Source organism: Rattus norvegicus, chromosome 19, assembly GCF_021556685.1.
Source record: "Rattus norvegicus strain SHRSP/BbbUtx chromosome 19, alternate assembly SHRSP_T2T, whole genome shotgun sequence".
NCBI lineage: Eukaryota > Metazoa > Chordata > Mammalia > Rodentia > Muridae > Rattus > Rattus norvegicus.
Genome location: NC_141552.1, coordinates 38,775,578 through 38,795,254, shown reverse-complemented (window position 1 = coordinate 38,795,254; position 19,677 = coordinate 38,775,578). Strand labels below are relative to the sequence as shown.

At 49.9% G+C, this 19,677-nt stretch overlaps 1 protein-coding gene and 1 long non-coding RNA gene across 12 annotated transcripts in view; one reads left to right on the top strand and one right to left on the bottom strand.

The window, feature by feature from the left end:
• Cacna1a (calcium voltage-gated channel subunit alpha1 A) overlaps nucleotides 1-19,677 on the top strand; it is a 297,093-nt gene that overhangs the window by 147,046 nt on the left and 130,370 nt on the right.
• The window catches only part of LOC134483326 (uncharacterized), a 72,293-nt gene that overhangs the window by 1,270 nt on the left and 51,346 nt on the right, over nucleotides 1-19,677 (bottom strand). The window contains exons 3-6 of the long non-coding RNA XR_015644020.1: nucleotides 18,320-18,493; nucleotides 16,691-16,936; nucleotides 15,090-15,232; nucleotides 13,085-13,157 (exon numbers count right to left, since the gene is read on the bottom strand). This is a non-coding gene — a long non-coding RNA (uncharacterized LOC134483326). The remainder of the gene's footprint in view (nucleotides 1-13,084; nucleotides 13,158-15,089; nucleotides 15,233-16,690; nucleotides 16,937-18,319; nucleotides 18,494-19,677) is intronic.

Sequence of the window (19,677 nt, the reverse complement as noted above, 5' to 3'; positions counted from 1 at the left end):
GCTGCAGAGCAGATGGCTAGCCCACGCTGTGACCACAGCTGGCCTCCCTAGAGGGACACAGCCAGCTACCTGGCACAGACTGTGTCATGGTGCTGTGGCACAGGTGGCCCCCCATATAGCACACAGAGCCCAGGCCTGTTCCCTCTGTAGCAACATGACATCTACCTATTGCCCGATTGGGGGCTTCGACGCCATCTTGGCTCCCTCTCCCTCCTTGAATCTTTAGTCACCACATTCATCACTCTTGGACACAACCCTGTCTGTCTCCATCTAATGCCCATCTGTGACAGAGGCTTGTTACCTCTGTACTGCTGAGGTCAGCGTCCCCTCAGGCCTCCACCTGCTCCGAATTACTGCTGATTGAATACTCTGACTCCGACTCTGACCCTCTTCCTCCCCACCTCCCTCTTCTTCCTCCTCCTCCCCACCTCTGGCTTTTGTGGTGGGGGTTTCACTATGTGACCCAAGTTGGCTTTGAGTTCAATATCCTTCTCTCTTGGCCTTCTAAGTAGTGAGGTCACCAGCATGCACCATCATGTCTGCCCCAAACATACCCTTCTTGTCACATGATCACTTGAGTTAAGTCTTGTCACTTCCCATTTTAGTGTTGCCTACAGAAGCTGTTTTCGAGCCCTCCTGCCTGGAGAACCCTTTCTAGCAAATGAATCTTACTTTCCATTACTGACTGAAGAGTAATCTCAGACCTCCAGAAAGTCCGCCGAGAGGAAGAGCCCCCACACCTCTTACTTCCCCCGCTGTTTGTCTCATGTGTACCATGTGCTTCCTCCTCTTCCAAATTCAGAAACTGAGCAGGTGAGATGGCTCATTTGGGTAAGGTCACATGCCACCAGGTAGATGACCTGAATTGATCGATGGGACTCACTTGGTAGAAGAAAAAAAACTGATCTTACAAGTTGTCATCTGACCTCTACACATGCCCTGCCTGTGCACACATACAAATAAATGTAAATTTTAAATCTAAAGAAAGTAAGAAATTGATATGGCCACATTACTTTTAAATGTACCTCTAAAATGCCATTTGAACCCCAATGTGAAAAGCAAAAGAAAGAGGTGTTTCTAGAAAGAAAACAACTTTCTAGAAGTTTCTCTGCGCCCATTTCACTCCTGACTCCTTGTGCGTAAGTTGGTCCATGATACTCCTTGGAATAAACCAGTTGACCTCACAAACTTCCTAAGATGATGGCTCTCAACCCTCCTGATGCTGTGACCCTTTAATACAGTTCCCCATGTTGCGGTGACCCTCAACCATAAAATTATTTTTGTTGCTACTTCATAACTGTAATTTTGCTTCTGTTATCAATCATAATGTCTGGGTTTTCTGGTGGTCTTAGATGACCCCTGTGAAAGGGACAGTTGACCCAAAGCAGGTCATGCCCCACAGGTTGAGAAACACAGCTCTTAAGACCAAGGACAAACCCTGCCCTGGCCATGCTCTCCCTTCCTCTGCTCACTGGCCTGCCTTCCCATCCCCCTTCAGCCAGTCTGCAAATATTTTTGGGGGGCATCTACTGTATGCAGGGCAGCTTCTCCAGGTTCCCAGGCACTATTAGATGAGTTCTAACACTCAAATAGTATCTAGCAGAAGGGAACTGAGTGGATGGTAAACGTAATAAGATATATAGTAATTAACTCATGCTCAGTAGTGGGAGCAAAAGAAAACCAAGAAGGAGCTGAGGGGCTTGAGAAAGGGTCTCCTGAGGGGGCGATTTCTCTTCCTGCTTTGGTGAAGGGTATGGGAGCAGGGTGTTGACCATGATGAATTGGGCTGATAGGGCTGGTAGCTTACACCAGTGTGTACCTGTCCGTCGGAGCAGGCAGAGGAACGGTTGGTGTCAGTGTAGAAATCAAAGGCCTGCAGATGAAATGGGTGTTGGTTTTAAGAGCAAGAGGAGGCAGGCGGATCCCTGTGAATTCAAAACCAGCCCAGTGAGCTCTACACCGCAGTGAGCTCCAGGCCAAGGCCTCACACTACACAGTGAGGCTATGCCCTAGGGTAAAGGCTCACTTGTGCAGTGGCAGACCCAAGACGTCACTACACAAGTATGAGCCTTCACACCAGCCACTCTCCCTCATCCCCTCCGCCCAACCTTTGTGCCTCCAGGTACCCAGAAGGTGCAGGCCGAGAGCTTGAGTGGCTAAAGGGAAGTGTCTGCTTCAGTGCACTGGCTCCAAATGCACATAGAAGGTCTGACTGTGACTCATCCCCCCTCTGCATGACCAGCACCTCTCTGTCCTAATTGCAAACCCGCCCTTAAGAACTCACTTTGAGGAACTGGGCTGGGAGCTGGGCCTCTTCTTTTATCTTCTGCTGCTGAGTGTTCAGGACAGACAGGAAAAGATGGCCACAGCTGGAAGGAAGCTTGGACTGACCACTGAGCATCCCTAGTCAATTCGGTGAAGATGACTCTTTGTGTACTCTTGTACAAATAAATCTGCTGCTCACGAAAAGAAGCCATAAAGAACAAGAAGCTGAAGATGGGTCAGGCAATGAGTATCTGGCACTCAAGTGAGGATCTCAGTCCCATCCTCAGGACCAACACAGAAGCCAGATGGGGCTGAAGAGCTGGCTCGGTGGTTAAGAACATTTGCTATACTTGCAGGGGACATGGGTTCAGTTCCCAGCCACCCACATGGTACTCACAAACATCTGTAATTCTGCTTCTAGGGGATCTAAGGACAAGGACAATGCATGCATGCGATGCATATAAACTCATGCAAGTACATATATACACATACAAAATAAATGGGTGTGCTGGCGAACACTTTTAATCCCAGGACTCAGAAGACAAAGGCAGGTAGATGTCTTGTGATTTTTAGGCCAGCCTGGTCTATGTAGGGAGTTCAAGAACAGCGAAGTGACCGAATATTTTAGAAGAGGGAGAGGGAGAGGGAAGAGGAAAGATGGGGTAAAGGGGAGGAGAAGACAGGGATGGTGTTGGGGAGGTTGTGACAGGTGGATCCCTGGAGCTCAGTGGCTGGCCAGCATGGCTGATGGGTGAGCTCCAGTCTGAGAGGCCCTGCCTTAGAAACTGCCGAGTGGCCTGTTCCTCAGGAACCATCCCAAAGGCTGACCCTCCACACACACGCACCTGCCCACATACACAGAAAAATTCTAAGGGCCTTTTTATTCTTTTCTTTTCTTTTTTTTTTTTTTTTTTTTTTTTTTTTAGTTCTTTTTTTCAGAGCTGGGGACCGAACCCAGGGCCTTGCGCTTCCTAGGCAAGCGCTCTACCACTGAGCTAAATCCTCAACCCGCATTCTTTTCTTTTATTAGATACTTTATTTATATTTCAAATGTTAGCCCCTTTCCTGGTTTCCCCTCTGGAAACCCCCCATCCCATCCCCCTATCCCCTGCTTCCATGAGGGTGCTCCCCTACCCACCCACCCACTCCCTCCCGCCTCCCTACCCTGGCATTCTTATTTTAAGAGTTTTTGTCAGGGTCTGAGAGAGTAAAATAGGTTGTTAACTGCAGAAGAAATGGAATTCACACATTTGCTTCTTTTTTATCTTTTGGAGGGGAGACGGGTTCTCATGCAGCCTACGCTGACTTGGAATTGCCTATGTAGCACAAGTTGGCTTTGAACTCACTGTGCCGTTGAGCACGACCTTTGCTCCTGTCCTCTTTCTGGAATTGTGCTAGTGGTAAACACAGGGCCATGTGCATGGGAGGCAAGTACCCTACCAGTGAGCCACAGCCCCCCAGTTCTTGGCTGCTTTTTCTTGTTTGTTTGTTTTATGGTAGGGTGTCACTGTGTAGCTCAGGCTGCCCTGAAACTTACAGTCCCCCTAAATGCGATTACAGGCAGGCACTACATAACCAAGAGTTAACAAGAGGCGGGGCTGGGGATTTAGCTCAGTGGTAGAGCGCTTACCTAGGAAGCACAAGGCCCTGGGTTCGGTCCCCAGCTCCGAAAAAAAGAACCAAAAAAAAAAAAAAAGAGTTAACAAGAGGCACACCTCAGTGGACAAGAAAGAATAACATCCAGCATAGTAGAAAGCATACTGTTCTCCACTACTGGGGGAAAATACCTGAGGCCAGGTCATTTATAAAAAGGGGGGGTTTCCCAGATCATTTCTCTGGAGACTTCAGAGTCTCAGAGCACGCTGCTGGTAACCACAAGGGCTTCTTCCCACACCTGACCATGGCAGAGGACCCACAGTGACCCAGACACATCCTGTCCATTCCAGTCCCTCTTCCTTTTCCTGTAACACCTTCATTGGGGGTCCACAGCTCAGGATCTCATCTAACCCGAATTACCCTCAAAGACCATGACTGTATATACATTTGGGGATCAAGTTTCCAACCGGTGTGTTTTATGGGACACTATAAAACACCAGAGGAGAGAGAAAGGCTTGACTTCAGGTGAGAGCCAGCCAGCAAGCAGAGGGAGCAAAGAAGGTTCTCTTGGTGTGGAGTGGGTGAGGGTGTGGGCATGGGGTGGAAGGTGCCGGGTAGAGCACGTTGTGATACGTCTGTGCTTTGCACTCGCAGGACAGGTTTAACATGCCGAGTGGTTACTGGTAGACTTGTACTGTACTGAGCATTATAGTAGTGGCCGGAGACACAGACATCAGGAACAACCCTGAGGCTACTAGAAGGCAACTTGTGCTGGTTGAAGGACCACTTTCTCACATGTTAAAACAGAGACTGATTGCCCTGGCAAGCTGGTAGGATGCAGTGGTACAAACTATAATCCCAGCACTGGGGAGATGGGTATCTATATGAGTTCCAGGCCAGCCAGAGCTACATAATAAGGCCTTGTCTCAAAGAAAAAAGAAAATCTCAACTAGTGCTATTACCCTACCAGGTGTCTCTCCACCAGGTCCTCTTCCTCATGACGGTTAGTGTTTAGCACCCCAAATCTCAGCTCAGAACCCTCTTGCCACTGCCAACCCTCACTTCTTAACCATAATTTAATCCCACCATTCAGGAAAGCCAAGTTCCCAGGCCTCAAGATTGTATCAATGAACCAGTCTCCATGGCAATAGTCATGAATGAGCCCAGCAAGGTAACCTGGGAGATGGCAACATGAATGAGATGTGGCCCGTTGCCATGGAGATGTGCCGGATGGAAAAGCCCCAGCTAGCAGGAACACGTCACGGGGCTGGAACAGTCAGTGTGAAGTTGGTGTATCTATTTTCAACCCAGAGTTACAAAAATACATTTTCATAAAGATCACGATCCGCTCCTCCCTCCTCCTTTCTCCCTCCTCCCTCCTCCCACCTGTGTGCTCACCCTTCCCACCACTCAGCCGAGGCTCACAGGCATCTTTCCACCCCATCAAGGACACCTCATGGGATCAACCTTCATCACCTCCCTGGGTACTCTTTCCTTGGGGAGCCAGCCACATCTTCTACATCCATGGATGAATTTGGGAAGGGCATTGTAATTTTTAGGGTAACAACCGTTAAGTCAGGAGCTGGAGCGATACCTAACAAGATGGCCTGAGTTTGGAGTCCCAGAACCCATGTCCAAGACACGGTACCACACTCCTGTAATCCCAGCGCTTCCATATCGAGATAGGACTCAGAGACAGGGCACCTCCCAGAAGCTCACAGACCAGCCAGCCTGTGGACATGGAGAATCAGAATCCCTGTCTCAAACAAGGTGGGAGGGAGAACCAACACCTGAGGCTGTACTCTGACCTAACGCCTGCTTTTGGCATCCATACAGCTAGAACACACACACACACACACACACACACACACACACACACACACACACACACACACACGCCACTCTCAATCATTTTAAAAAGAGAGAGAACGGGCCCAAAGAGTTGGTCATTGGTTAAGATCACTTGCTAGTCTTCCAGAAGATTCAGTTCCCAGCGCCCACTGTAGAACCTAGGACTCCAGCTCCGGGAATCCAACACCTATTTCTGATGTCCTTGGGAAACTGCACTTATGTGCATAAACCCACATACGTAATTGAAAAATAAAAGTAATCTTTTAGAGAGAGGAGGGAGACTAGTTAGAAAGCAGTTAGCCTGTGTGAGGACCTCATTGGGTGGATTAGTTCCTATCTGTCAACTGCAAGGCAAGATGTTCCACAGTGGCACACTGTTCACAGACATGCTGGACCCCAGAGGAGGACTCCTGGACGATGGGACTCAAGGCATAAGGCATCTTGGAAGCCACCCCAGTGCCTCACCCCGTTTCTTCTTGCCCGTGTCACATATATATTCCTTCAACTACATCAGGGTTTCAGCAAAGGGCTGGGTATAACTCCAGATTGCGTAGACTGGGCTGTGAAATTAACTCCGGTTCACCCATCACTTGTGATATCTTAAGAGATACTGAACACCGGGAACAAGCAGGCTCTGGACGCATGCCTGCTGCCCCAGCACCGGGGATGCTGACTGAGGCAGGAGGATTTGAGGCCAACCTAAGCTATACAGTGAGATTGGAAAACCAATCAATCAAATCTAATACTTTTTTAAAGGAAGGAAGGAGGGAGGGAGGGAGGGAAGGAAGGAAGGAGGGAGGGAGGGAGGGAAGGAAGGAAGGAAGGAAGGAAGGAAGGAAGGAAGGAAGGAAGGAGGCAGAATCTGTAGGTACTAATAGCAGTTTTTAGGTCACCTACGGTGCACACCCACCATTCTAAATTTTTGTTGTTTTTCAAGTTCCTCTGTGTATCCCTGGCTGTTCTGGAGCTCTCTCTTGTAGACCAGGCTGGTCTTGAGCTCCCAGATCCAACTGCCTCTGCCACCTGAGTGCTAGGATTAAAAGCATGTGCCACCCTTTCTGGTCTCTAAAACAGTTGCTTTGCTTGGCCTTTCTGGCAAGCTCATGGCAGGGAAGGTGTGTAGCATGCTTCTGTGGTGTAGATGAAGATGTGATGGTCATTTCCTCATCCAGAATAAACTGTCAAATGGGAAAAGAGACAAGGTTCAGGGGGTGGCTCCCCCCTGTTTGTAAATGCAGAGGCTATCTATCCAGAAGTCTCCATAAGAACTCGGTAATTTTGAGTTGGGTGTAATGGCTCACACCTGTTATCCCAGCACTGGAGAGGCTACAGCAGGAGGATGGCTGTTAATCTGGGGCCAGCCTGGAAGACAGCAGCCTTATCTTAAAAAAAAAAAATTCTAATCAGCCTGTCAATGTGAGGCCCTGAGTTCCACCCCCAGCGACTAGGCCCGGTGGTGCACACCTGTCATCCCAGGATCCCAAAGGTGGAGGCCTGGGCCAGATGAGATCCTTTCTCAAGAAAACCATACACATCTCCCAAAAGTGGGCACATGTTTGTCTGGGCAGAGGGCCTCTGGGGGTGCAGAGGAAAACCCCGCCGCCACACTTGCTCTTCCTGAGTTCCGTGTGCTCTTCCTGAGCTCCGTGTCGTCTCTGGGGGGTTCTGCCCTCAGTGTAGAGCTGCATGCCCGTTGGATGCTGGGTGCCAGGGGGCCCTGGACTCCCCAGCAGTGCTGGCACTGAGGCTGAGGACGTGCATCAGATGGCAGGGACACCAGGCGGCTGGGACACGAGATTGATACAGAAAACAGGATGTGTGCTCTCCTGTGCTACACACACACAGGCTCGCGTCCTGCATGTGTTCAGGTCGGGATTCAAACAAATGTCAAGGAAATTCACTGAAGGCCAGCGGGGACCAGACGGTGCTTGAGGGATGCTGACTGTGTTTGAAAGCACAGGAGAGCCACAGAAGGGTCTGGGCCAACGTCTACCAAGTCGGATCATGTTAAAAGCCCTCATTATGTTAAACTTTTGTGAGCATTAAAATGGGTGCAAATGTGTAAGACTCAGAGTGTCCCAGAACATTCTAGAAGTTCACTGAGTACATATCAACATTGACTGTAATGAGTCACCTCACGACATTTCAGCCGGTGATGGGCTTACATAGGATGGGACTGGTCCCGTGAGTGTTGATGCTACTTAAATATTCTTACCTGGCTGGGGTAGGGCTTAGCAGCAAAGCTTACCTTGAACTGAAGGAGGACCTCAGTTCTCTCCCCAGGGCCCGGGGAAGAAGGGAAAAGGAAAAGATGGAGCTACAGTTACGAGGGATGCTGAGATAGGAGGATTGCATGTATTGGGAGCTAGTAAAATCCTGTCTCAAAATACAAAGTATCAAAAGGAGCTGGGTTTGGTGGTACACATCTGGGACTCCAGGACTCAGGAGGCAAAGGCAGGAAGATCAGGTGTGGAGGTCTGGAGTACATGAGACTGGCTCAGAAGCAGAGGGAGAAGCTGAGGTGTGGCTCCGTGTCAGAGCACTTACCTTGCTTTACACAGGCCCTGAACTCAGTTCTTAGTAAGAATAAGCTTCCTTAGACCTAGTAACCCCTTAGTCCCCGGCACGCATGAGTTGAATGTTTGTGGTGACACTGGTGTGTAACAGCCACTCTACTCATACAGCAGTCATGTGTGGCACAGTGACACAACACCAGTAGCAACAGAGTGTGCTTCTGGCTGGGAAGGAGAGAGAAGGAAGGAGGAGGGTTGAGAAAGAGAGAGGCCAGCATTCCACAGTCCCCAGTGACCACACACACACACACACTCGAATGCATGCACACATGCACGCACGCCACCTAATGCGTGTCTGGAGTATATGGTCAGTCTGAGACTCCTCAGTGCTCAGTATATCTTTCTGGGTATATCTTTCTACCTTTCCAGAGACAGGGTGAGACAGACTTATTGGCCTGTCATCCCTCTCCACTAGCTGTTAACAGGGTACCAGTGTGTGTGTGCGTGCGTATGTCTATGTGGTGTGTGTGTGTGTGTGTGTGTGTGTGTGTGTGTGTGTGTGTGTGTGTGGTGTGTGTATGTGTGGTATGTGTGTGTCTGTGGTGTGTGTGTGTGTTTGTGTGTCTGTGGTGTGTGTGTGTGTGTGGTGTGTGTGTGTCTGTGGTGTGTGTGTGTGTGTGTCTGTGTGTCTGTGATGTGTGTGTGTGTTTCTGGCAGTCCTTCCACCAGGCCTGGTTTGTCCAGGCCAGAGCTCTGGCCCTGAGCTCCACCACCAACCCTTTTTAATTTTTACTTTAAAACAGGATTTCACTAAGTCACCCAGGATTGGCCTTCAACTCACTCTGTGCAGTCAGCCTTTGAACTTGTGATCCTCCTGCCTCTGATTCCCGAGCAGGGGTAGCTAAGACTATAGGCCTGCACCACCGGTCCCAGCTTGGGTATCATGTGATAAAGCTAGGAGATCGGCACTTCCAGAATCTTCTCCCACCTAGTGGTCATTTCCTGTTGACTGGATGGCAGTGTGCTCACCACAGACCAGGACTGTCACATGTAAATTTAAAGAGATTGGTGGGCTTTGGGGGTGGGGTGGAGTAGGGAGAGGGGAGTTGACACTTGATTCTTAGCGGTGCCATCCTTGAAGTAGGCAAGAACCGAAATACTGAAGCTCCGCTTGGAGGAAAAGCTGGGCACTGACGCGAGAACTGCTGTGCTCAGCAGAGGGCTGGCTGACGGACCTAGTGGGAGGGGCGAGGAAACTATTTTTTGCTAACCCAAGAACTAAAGCAGCTCTCGCTGACTGCGCTTCTCAGTCTGAGCCGCACACCTCTCTCTCGTCTTCCCTTCCCCATTTTTGATCGGTACTTTGCTGACTCATGCCTTGGAGCTGAGTGGGGAAGGCAGACTGGCTCATTGACCTTTTCCCCCCTCCCTTTAGTGACTCAGCTATGATTCACATTTTAATTAATGGGTGTTGGGGGATGGGGAGGGGGCCTGCTGGGACCAGGGCAGCCTATCCAATCGCACCTTACCCCAGGTCAGGTACAAGAATCAGACCTGAAAGAAGTGGGTGCCCCCAATGTACCATGAATCCCTCCTGATTCTGGGCCCCCTCTGGGACGCCAAGATCCAGGGCAAGTAAATATGAACACAGAGCTGCAGTTTGGAAAGTTAGTCTGAGGTCAGGATGGAACGAGGCTGGAGCTCTCCTGGGACAGCTAAGGATCATGGGAATGTGCTGCCATTTCCTGGGCAGCTTTTTGGCTAGCAGCTGGGGTCCTCATCTGGCCTCCTTCCTGGAAACTTGTCAGAGCCAATCACAGGCAGCTTTACTCGGAAAAAGAGAAGTCTCAGCCAATCACAGGCAGCTTTGCTTAGAGACAGAGAAAAGTCCTATGTGGCTGCTTCCTGGGCCTGCTCAGCACTTTCCGTGAACAATCAAGTATGAGCCTCACTCCTTATGCCAGCAGGAATACTTCTTAGATCTTTCTCCATCCTCCTGAGAAGGAAACTGAGGCTGGGTTTCCAGCGGAGACAATTAAGGAAAAAGTGGGAGGGAAGGAGGAGGGAGATGACTCAATTGGTAAAGTGCTTGCTGGGTAATCATAAAGACCATCCTGTTTGTGTGCAAATGACTGTGTGTGTCTGTGTGTGTGTGTGTGCGTGTGTGTGTCTGTCTGCGTCTGTCTGTCTGTCTGCGTCTGTATCAGTGTCTGTCAACACACACAGGTCTTGGAGGTCAGAGGATAGCTTGGGCCCTGAGGCCTGGCACCTTTTCTCACAGAGCCCATTCCTTTTTAGTGGACAGGTAATATTCCACTGTACACAGGAAACACAATTCCACAAGGAATGACCTAGAGTCACTGCAGTTTTCTTAATTCTGAGGTAGGACCCACCCCAAACTGCTAACAATTCCAGCTGAACCTCCAGGAGACAGAGAAAGACCCAGCCTCTGCCAGGCCCTCCCTGGGGCACCCACTCCACAGCTGAGCCTCTGGTCAGGGGGAGCTGGGCTCTCCGGTTCCCCACGGAAAATGACCCAGTTTGAAGCAAAGCTGGGATTATTGAGGAAAGTGTGTGTGTGTGTGTGTGTGTGTGTGTGTGTGTGTGTGTGTGTGTACACATATGTGCTTCTCTTCTGTCTGTACTTATGTGGAGGTCAGAGGACAACTTGTGGGAGTTGATTTTCTCCTTTTACTGTGAGGATCCTGGGGATTGAGCTCAGGTCACCAGACTGGGCAGTTAGGACTTTTACCTGCTGAGCCGCCATGCCAACCCAGACATTGCTTTAGTACAGACACTGAATGGAGAAACAGACACCCGTGCACACTTAAGAAAGGACAGTTGTACACTGGGGGTGTTTTGGTGGCCTTTGAAGTTGCATTGCCAAAAGGATTTAAAATATCTTAGGGGGTTGGGGATTTAGCTCAGTGGTAGAGCGCTTGCCTAGCAAGCGCAAGGCCCTGGGTTCGGTCCCCAGCTCCGAAAAAAAAAAAAAAGAAGAAGAAAAGAAAAGAAAAAAATATCTTAGTGTTCCTATTTGCATCTGAGGAGCTTATCTGAGTAAGATGGTTTATGAAGAGCGATGGCTAAGATGAGGCAAAAAGGTACGTTACCCAAGGACTCTGTCTTAGGGTTCTCCAAAGGAATGGAACTTATAGAATGGAGGGGGGAGGGATCTATTAATATGGCTTAAAGGGTGTGGTCCAGCTAAGCCAACAATGGCTGGCTATGAACAGATGGTTCAAGAATCCAGTAGTTGTTCAGTCCACGAGGCTGGATGTCTCAGCCAGTCATCCATATACGCTGGAGTCCTGAAGAAGTAGAATCTAATGCCAGAGAAGGAATGGACTTGCTTGCAAGACAAGAGCAAACAGGCAAAGAGCCAAAGCTTCCTTCCTCATGCCCTGTCTCTAGGCTGCCAGCAGGAGATGTGGCCCAGATTAGAGGTGGATCTTCCCACCTCACATGAGCTGCATTAAAGTTGTGCCTTCCCACGTGGAAGATCTGAATTAGAAGTGGGTCTTCCCACTTCAAATGATTCAGTTGGACAGGGATGTCCAACCATTTGAGGGTTTTAGTTCATTCCAGATATAGCCACGTTGACAACCAAGAACAGCCATTACAGACTCCCGTCTACCCACAGGTCAAGGAACATGTTTTCCTGGACCTGAACAGGGCTCTCAAAAGTGCGTGCGTGTGTGTGTGTGTGTGTGTGTGTGTGTGTGTGTGTGTGTGTGTGTGTGTGTGTTTAATGATATGTGTACCTGTGTGTCTGTTTGGAAATGTGCATGTGAGTGCAATGCCTGTGGAGGCCAGGAGGGGGCACCAGATCCTCTAAAGCAGGAGTTGCAGGTACTCCTCAGCTGATCTGTGGGTGCTGGGAGCCCGACTCAGGCCGTCTGCAAGGACAGCATGCACTTTTCGCTGCTAAGTCATCTCTCCAAGCCCTGACCATGGTTTTTAGTCCCCTGGTGAGATGAGCAAACAAAGAGATAACTCAAATGTATTTTAACTGAGCAGGGGTTCCTGGTACTCGACTCTTCTTACTTAAAATGTCTCTTGAAACAGAGAAACTGGGGTGATAGTTCCCTCTGGGAAATGCTTGTGAGGGCCTGGGTCCCATCCCCAGCATCACATAAGGAACCTGGAATTTCAGAAAGCATCTTTAACCAGTGCTGGGGATGCTTGCTGGCTGGCCAGTCTAACCAATCAGTAGGTGCCAGTGTGAAGGACATGAGCTTGGCCTCAGGCCCCTTTATCCTCTGAACCATCCTGCTGGCCTCATTGAGTCAGGGTGTCGTTCTCAACTCTCAGGGACTACAAGCAGGTTCTGGAGTGAGAGGCCCCTCCCTGTCTCAGGCCATGTTACCTCCTTATTTTCCTTATCAGACCATTTTAAAGAAATATAATTTCCTGCCCCCTCCTCTGTGTTTGGTGCCTTCTGCCTGAAAATCTGCTCTTGGCTTATTAGCTGTACCCTTAGGGAACTGACCCAGTCCGGACTCTCTAGCCGTTGGTTCCCAGTGCTGTAAGCCCTGGAGGACCTTGGCAGATAGCAACAATAAAACAGACAAGGCTATGGGGTCTCAGGAGTGAAGTCAGTTCTCTGTCCTGGAGACCCGTTGGAGGTCCAGCCCTGCAGGAGGAACTAAGGTCAGGGAAGGATCAGGGAAGCACTGCCCCTCCCTGGATGTTCTGGTACATTCCCTAGCCAGACACTAACCAAAGATGCAGCCCCAGCACCTACCCTTGGGTGAACCCAACCAGGAACTGAAGCAGAGCATTCTGGGAGTATAGACCAGACACTTACCCGTATCCAAACCCAAGGTTTGAGGCAGAGATGCAGTCCCTGGACCTACCTTTCGGCAAACCCACGCAGAAAGCAAAGTATTATCGGGTCTGTAGTCCGCGTGGCTCCACCACACAGCACAGCTGATTGGAGAACAGATGGAGGTTGTCACGGCCACACCCCAGCTGTGAACAAGTATTACCTGTGCAGAATTCACTAAGTGTAACCGCAGAGTCGCACACTACGTGCATTGATCCATTTCCGTGGCGATGACCAAACACCCAAGGCTGGGCAGTTTCTAAAGGCAACAGATTCTTCAGTTCTGAGTTTGTTACAGCTGAGCTCTGGTAAGGGCCTCCAGAATTCCTCCATACAGTTGGTTGGTATCATAGGGTGTGGGTGAGGGTCGGTTATATGGAACTAACAGACAAGAGAAATTCCTGGTCTTGCAGTTTCATACAGCCCTCTTGGAAAACCTGAGGAGAGTCCTATGAGAACTGTGACCTCCCACTGGGCCCTGGTTTTTAAAGGTTCGATGATCCCGTCATCCCCGATGTACACAGAGTTGGATGACGTGGGATAACAGGATGTGCAGGCAGCCCATTTCTTTGGATGTGTTTGGAACCCTTCGATTCCTTAAGGCTCTGCCAAATGTCTATGAATATGGTTGTCCCTTTCTTTCTCTCTCCTCTTTCTGGGGATGTATGTGCTTGAGTCAGGGTCTTACTCTGTCTCTGATGCCTCCTTTGAACTCCTGTTCCCCTCACCTGCGTGGGACACTAGTACTACATTCAACACCTGCCCCTGTCATTGAGAGCTTCCCTCTACACTGTGTCCTCTTGATGCTAGCCTCTGTGTAGAAGGCATGTTTTCCCCTGCCTGGCTTACGGCACTATCTCCCCACCACTTCCGCCTCACTTCCACCTCACTTCCACCCTTCTCAGACTCTTGGGACCCATTTCCTTCATCCACACTGTGCAGCCTTAGTAACCCTGGCACCATGTTGCAGCTACAGGGCTGCTTCCTCCAAGGCCCTATGTAGTGTTTTGAATATGCTTGGCTCAGGGAGTGGCACTGTATGGAGGTGTGGCCTTGTTGGAGGAAGTGTGTCACTGTGGCGGTAGGCTTTAAGACCTTCATCTTAGCTGCCTGGAAGCTAGTATTCTGGTAGCAGCCTCCTGCACCATGCCTGCCTGGATGCTGCCATGCTCCTGCCTTGATGATAATGGACTCAACCTCTGAACCTGTAAGCCAGCCCCAGTGAAATGTTGCCCTTGTAAGAGTCGCCTGGATCATGGTGTCTGTTCACAGCAGTAAAGCCCTGACTAAGACACCCTGGCCCTTCTTAAGAAAACTCCACTTTGAGAGGCTCAGAAATTGCCCCAAAGAGAAAGAAATCCTTTCATTTGCCTTGTTAACTTAGAAGACGAAGGGAAAGAAGTATTCCCCGCATGTGGGTGCAGTGTTCCAGTGGGTGAGCAGTCAGAGGGCCTCAGGATGAAGCAGAGAAACAAGGGACAGACCTCATGGCACCATCAAGACTACAAGCTCTATGGGGCTGGGGATTTAGCTCAGTGGTAGAGCGCTTACCTAGGAAGCACAAGGCCCTGGGTTCGGTCCCCAGCTCCGAAAAAAAAGAACCAAAAAAACAAAACAAAACAAAAACAAACAAACAAACAAACAAAAAAACCAAGACTACAAGCTCTGAACCTGAGTAAAGGCAGAGTTGTTGCTTTTCCCTTTAGGAGCCTGAAGCTAGAGCTTCCTAGGCTGTGGTACTCACAGAGAAGCATGCACATCCTCCCTTAGACCTAAAGTCATCTTTAGAAGATGCCCAGCACTTGACACTGTGCAGGGCTGCAGGCCCCTGGGTGGTCTCTGCATCATCTGGGTAAAATACATGCCTTTGCACTTTTTAAAACATACTCAACCCCTAGTTGATGAGAACCACAGGTCTAAGACCCAGGGATCCATTGTGCCTAGTGGCATTAGGTCCAGGACCCCTTTCCGGGAACCGAGGAACATAGTCACACAGGGCATACTCAGGAGCTGCCCGGAGTCCATGCAGGGTTTACCTCAAGTTTGGAAAAGGGCATCTGTAGGACCCAGGCCTAGTGAAAGCCCCAGACAGTCTGCCCAGTGGCTCCTCCTAGACGGCACTTCAAGCATGGTTCTGGGTGGAAACAGACAGCAGCAGTGCACGATAGTGAACTTCATCCTATGAATATCAGTTACAGATAGATACTGTCAGAGGGCAGCATGTGATTTGCAAGGACACATTCCAGCAGGACCAAATTAAACTCAACATTGATTGCCTAACAAGGCAGAATTATAAAAATAGAGTTGAAAGGCCCAGGAGCCTGGCTCGAAGCAGAGGGCCAGCCTAAAGTCACCAGTGAGGAACCGTGAGCATGGCGTGCGTGACGGGACCCTGGATTCCATCTTCCCAATACAGCACAGACCAATACTGCAAAATCTTAGCTAGGAGCTGAAATGCAACTGACATTTGAATGGATGACCTAGAGAGGTGCCCCGCTCAAGGCCAAGGTGAAGCAGCTCTGTTTGCCTCATTAGTTAACTCTGAAGGTTCTAAAAAAGATTTTCAAGACAGTTTTCCAGAGACGGGAAAAGGCGAGGCATCTCTGTCCACCTCAGTACTAAAAACTGCTACCTGAGGGTGGCAACATCAGGAAAGTTCAGCACTGAAGGATCAGAAACCCAAGGCCAAGGCCAGTTGCCTCCCCATGCCCAAGGTGACACTTGCTGGCTTCGTCCTTACAGGGCAGAGGGTGGAGACACCCCTTCACCTGAACTCCTTCTTTTGACATGGTCTCACAATGGCTGACCTACAACTCACAGATCTGCCAGCCTCAACTTCCCATATGCTGGTATTAAAGGCCTGCGACACCATTGAGCTCTGATTTCTTCCTGGCTTAACCCCTTCTCCCAGGAGGACTAGGCTCCAGCAGACGTGTTTCTTGGGTCCTGTGTAGAGCAGAAGGTAGATTTGTACAACCCCACACTGGCCAGATTACTGAGGGACAGCCATGCTCCCGGGCTTCACCTGGGACCATGAGTACCGAGACTGTGAGTCTTAAAAGCAGGGGTCTCACCTAAGCTGGGGTAGGGAGTCACAGCAGCTCCCATGATCTCCACAGCTTTCCACATCCACTGCCTCTTCAGCCGTCAACCTCACTGATCACTCCAGGCTCCAACCCCAAGGCTTTGCCACATGCTTCTCTCCTCATTCACAAGGGCATGGTAATTACGGCCCCTGTTACTACTTACTGATAGGGGACTGGAACACGGCGCACAAACCCCAGGTCATGAGTTCAGATCCCTAGAACTCGTGCAAATGCAGGTGCACCAGCTCCCAGTCTGATGGCATGAGCAAGGTAGAAGAGAGACGGACAGTGGGATCAACCTCTGGCCTCCACCTGCATGCACCACATGTGGGGGAGGGGAGTGGAAGAAGAAGGAAGTCCGTGCTTACTTCCCACTTCCAACCAGCAGAGAACAGTGATGCTCCTCCGCACAGCCACAACCCAGGGGAAGCCGATCCCGAAAGAATTTGGCTGCAAATAGCATCAAGAGGTGAGCATAAGGCAGCAGCAGCCAGCATTCCAGAGGCTCACACACATGCCAGAAACTCTCCACCTATAAAGGAAGGAGTTACCGTCTCCAGTTTACGGAGGAAACTGAGGCTCAGAAACATGAGATGGTGGCCAAGGCTACACAACGTGTGATCAGAACAATTTGGATCTGGACCCTTTGAAACCGTCATTACAGAAAGTTCGGAGGCCGCTTGATTGTAGGATCAGATCTGCAGTGCGGCCACACCCTATGGAGTCTTTCCAGCTTCTTAATCGTTCAGTCTCCCTATGGCCAGCAACAGTTCCAAGATGTCTTCCAGTCATCATATCTAGACACACACAGAGCCATCAGCCACAGACAGGAAGAGAGGGGGATGTTTCCTGTCATTGACTCTTCTCCAGGAGAAACTCTCTCCCATAAGTACCCAGCAAACCTAGTTGGGCTCTGTTATCATGTGACTAGGTCATGTGACCAGCACACCCATAGCAAGGCATTCAGAGGGGAAAAAGTCCAGTGCTGATCATTTTCTCGGACTTTGCCAGGAGGCACACTCTGTCACCAAGGGAGGGTGGGAAGTGGCTTGAGTGGTTCGTGTAGCCTATGAGCCTTTGCTTTAAACTTCGTAGCCTCCTGTCTCTCCTAGAGGAGCATGTTATCTCCACAGTTGTGAACCTTTCCCTCACCACCATTCACGCATTCAACAAACATTTCTCGAGTACCTCATGTTTGTCAAACATAACTTTAGGTCCTGACAGGAATCCCAGTCCTTCCAGAGTGGCCATGCAGGGCCATCACTGTCCACTGTAATTTTGCATGGTGAAGGGAATGCTCTGTGTGCCCGTGGGTGGCTATGTGCGCTCCACATGTGACCACTATAGCTGCTTTTTTTGGTTGTTGTTTCTTTGCTTAATTTCAGTCATTTCAGATGCACACTTTAAAGCTATAGGGAAGCTATTAACCCAGCATTTGGAGGGACAGAGTCAGTCTGAGCCACTCTGTCTCCATAAGTAACGGGTGCTTTCGAAATCCCATAGTAAAATGCAGCTTTATGTGGTTACCTGTGGGCAGCTCAGCTCCTGGAAACCAAGGGGCGTGCCATCGGTATCCTCCCGAGATGTGTTAATACATGTACCCAGGGACTGGGGAAGTGGCTTAGCTATCAAGGACACTGGCTGCTCCTACAGAGGACTCAGCACCCCACATTGGAAAGCTCACAACTGCCTGTAATTCCAGCTTGTGGATAGCCAGTGCCCTCTGCTGGACGCCACAGGCAACTACACTCACATGCCTATATACAACTAAACACACATACACACGATTGATTGAAAATAAAACAAATCTTAAATAAATCCAGTACTCTAGTCTGGCCTGAGAGCTCTCTCTTCTCACTGGTGTTGTGGGTGGCTTCCCTCTGTCTTCTGTGTCCTGCTGGTGCTGCCGAATGCCAGTGACCTCCTTCTCAGAGACCTTTGCCCTTCCCTCAGGATGCCACTGTCTTCCACGTGGACTTCTGTATCCTCATCCTCTTTGGGCCTTGACTGTCCTGTGCTCTTCCTGCGGCATTCTCCAGAGGGCTGAGATGGCCAGCCCTCACCACATACCTGCTTTTACTTAGTGTTTCTTCTTCAGGTGTCCCCTTTCCACTATTTCTGTCTGCTCAGGGGCCCTCGGGAGCCTATAGCCCTATCCCTTGTCATAATGTACCACGTACCCACAAAATATTTAGGGAGCACGAGATGCTACAGGACACTGCCAGAGAATTGTCTGTCCTCTCAGAGAGGAAGAGGGGTACTGCTCCGGGCATACAGGTCTCAGTTTGGACCATGGTTTGAATGCGGCGAGGTGAGGAAGAAGAGAGGCCAGGAAGTCACAGTGTTCCTGACACCTGAAAGAGAAGAAAATTGTCTTTGGTGGGTTGGGGGGGAGAACTCAGTGAGAAACAGCAAGAGCTGAGCCAAGCAAACTCTCATGATTTTGGTAGAGAATTTTCTTGGAAGTCTCACATACACATATTTTGTGTGTGTGTGTGTGTGTGTGTGTGTGTGTGTGTGTGTGTGTGTGTGTGTGTGTGTGTGTGTTTGTGTTGAGTCTGTAAAAGTTAGGCCCAGTTCTTCCTCCCAGCCCCCATACTCTCAGAAATAAGACTCAGACTCAAAATATATTTACAAATACTTTGGCCATACAGCTAGGCTCTTCTCTAACTAGAATCACAACTTAACGATAACCCATTTATGTTAACCTGCATTCTGCTAGATGACTGGTTGTTTACCTGTGCACAGGTACCATGCGTCTGTCTTGTCATGTCTTCCCGGATGCATCTCCCACCTGGCTTTAACCCAGAATTTTTTCTCCTTCAGGATGGCCCACCTCCCATTTCCTGCCTAACCCATAGGCCATAGGCTTTTTAAGTGTGTGTGTGTGAGTGTGTGAGTGTGTGTGTGAGTGTGTGTGAGTGTGTGAGTGTGTGTGTGAGTGTGTGTGTGAGTGTGTGTGTGAGTGTGAGTGTGTGTGTGTGTGTCTTTTTAAAAAAAGAAGGATCTCACTATGTAGACCAGCCTGGCCTGGAACTGACAGAGATCCACCTGTCTCTGCCCCCTGAGTGCTGGGGTTAAAGGCCTAGCTGTGGTGCCTGGCACCACCGGAAGGCCTTTAACTCAAACATTTCCAGCTTAGCACACCCGCCCTCAAGTCCTGATATCCCCGGGAGCCTCCTCCTTCCTAGATTTTCCTACCTCCATTGGTACCAACTCTTTGACCCACACCAAACCCTGGCATCACCTTAGTCTCTCCCTTTCCCACACAATTCTCACTCCCTGGTTGGATGCTGGAGAAGTTGGAACTCTTCCCCACCAGGCTCTCCCCTCAGCTGTTCACTGTGGCGCTCCCCAAAAGCCTGGTACCTAAGTTTCTGTTGAACGAACAAATGAGTGCCTTTGTTCTCCAGCGAGACCCTTCCGCATCCAAGCAGTCCCCTGAGGGTCAGGTTCTGCAGGGTGGGCAAGTGAAGCTGTTCACACCTGAGGTCCTGAATTCAGGTTCCCTCTTAGTGTGACTCAGATCTTGGTATAC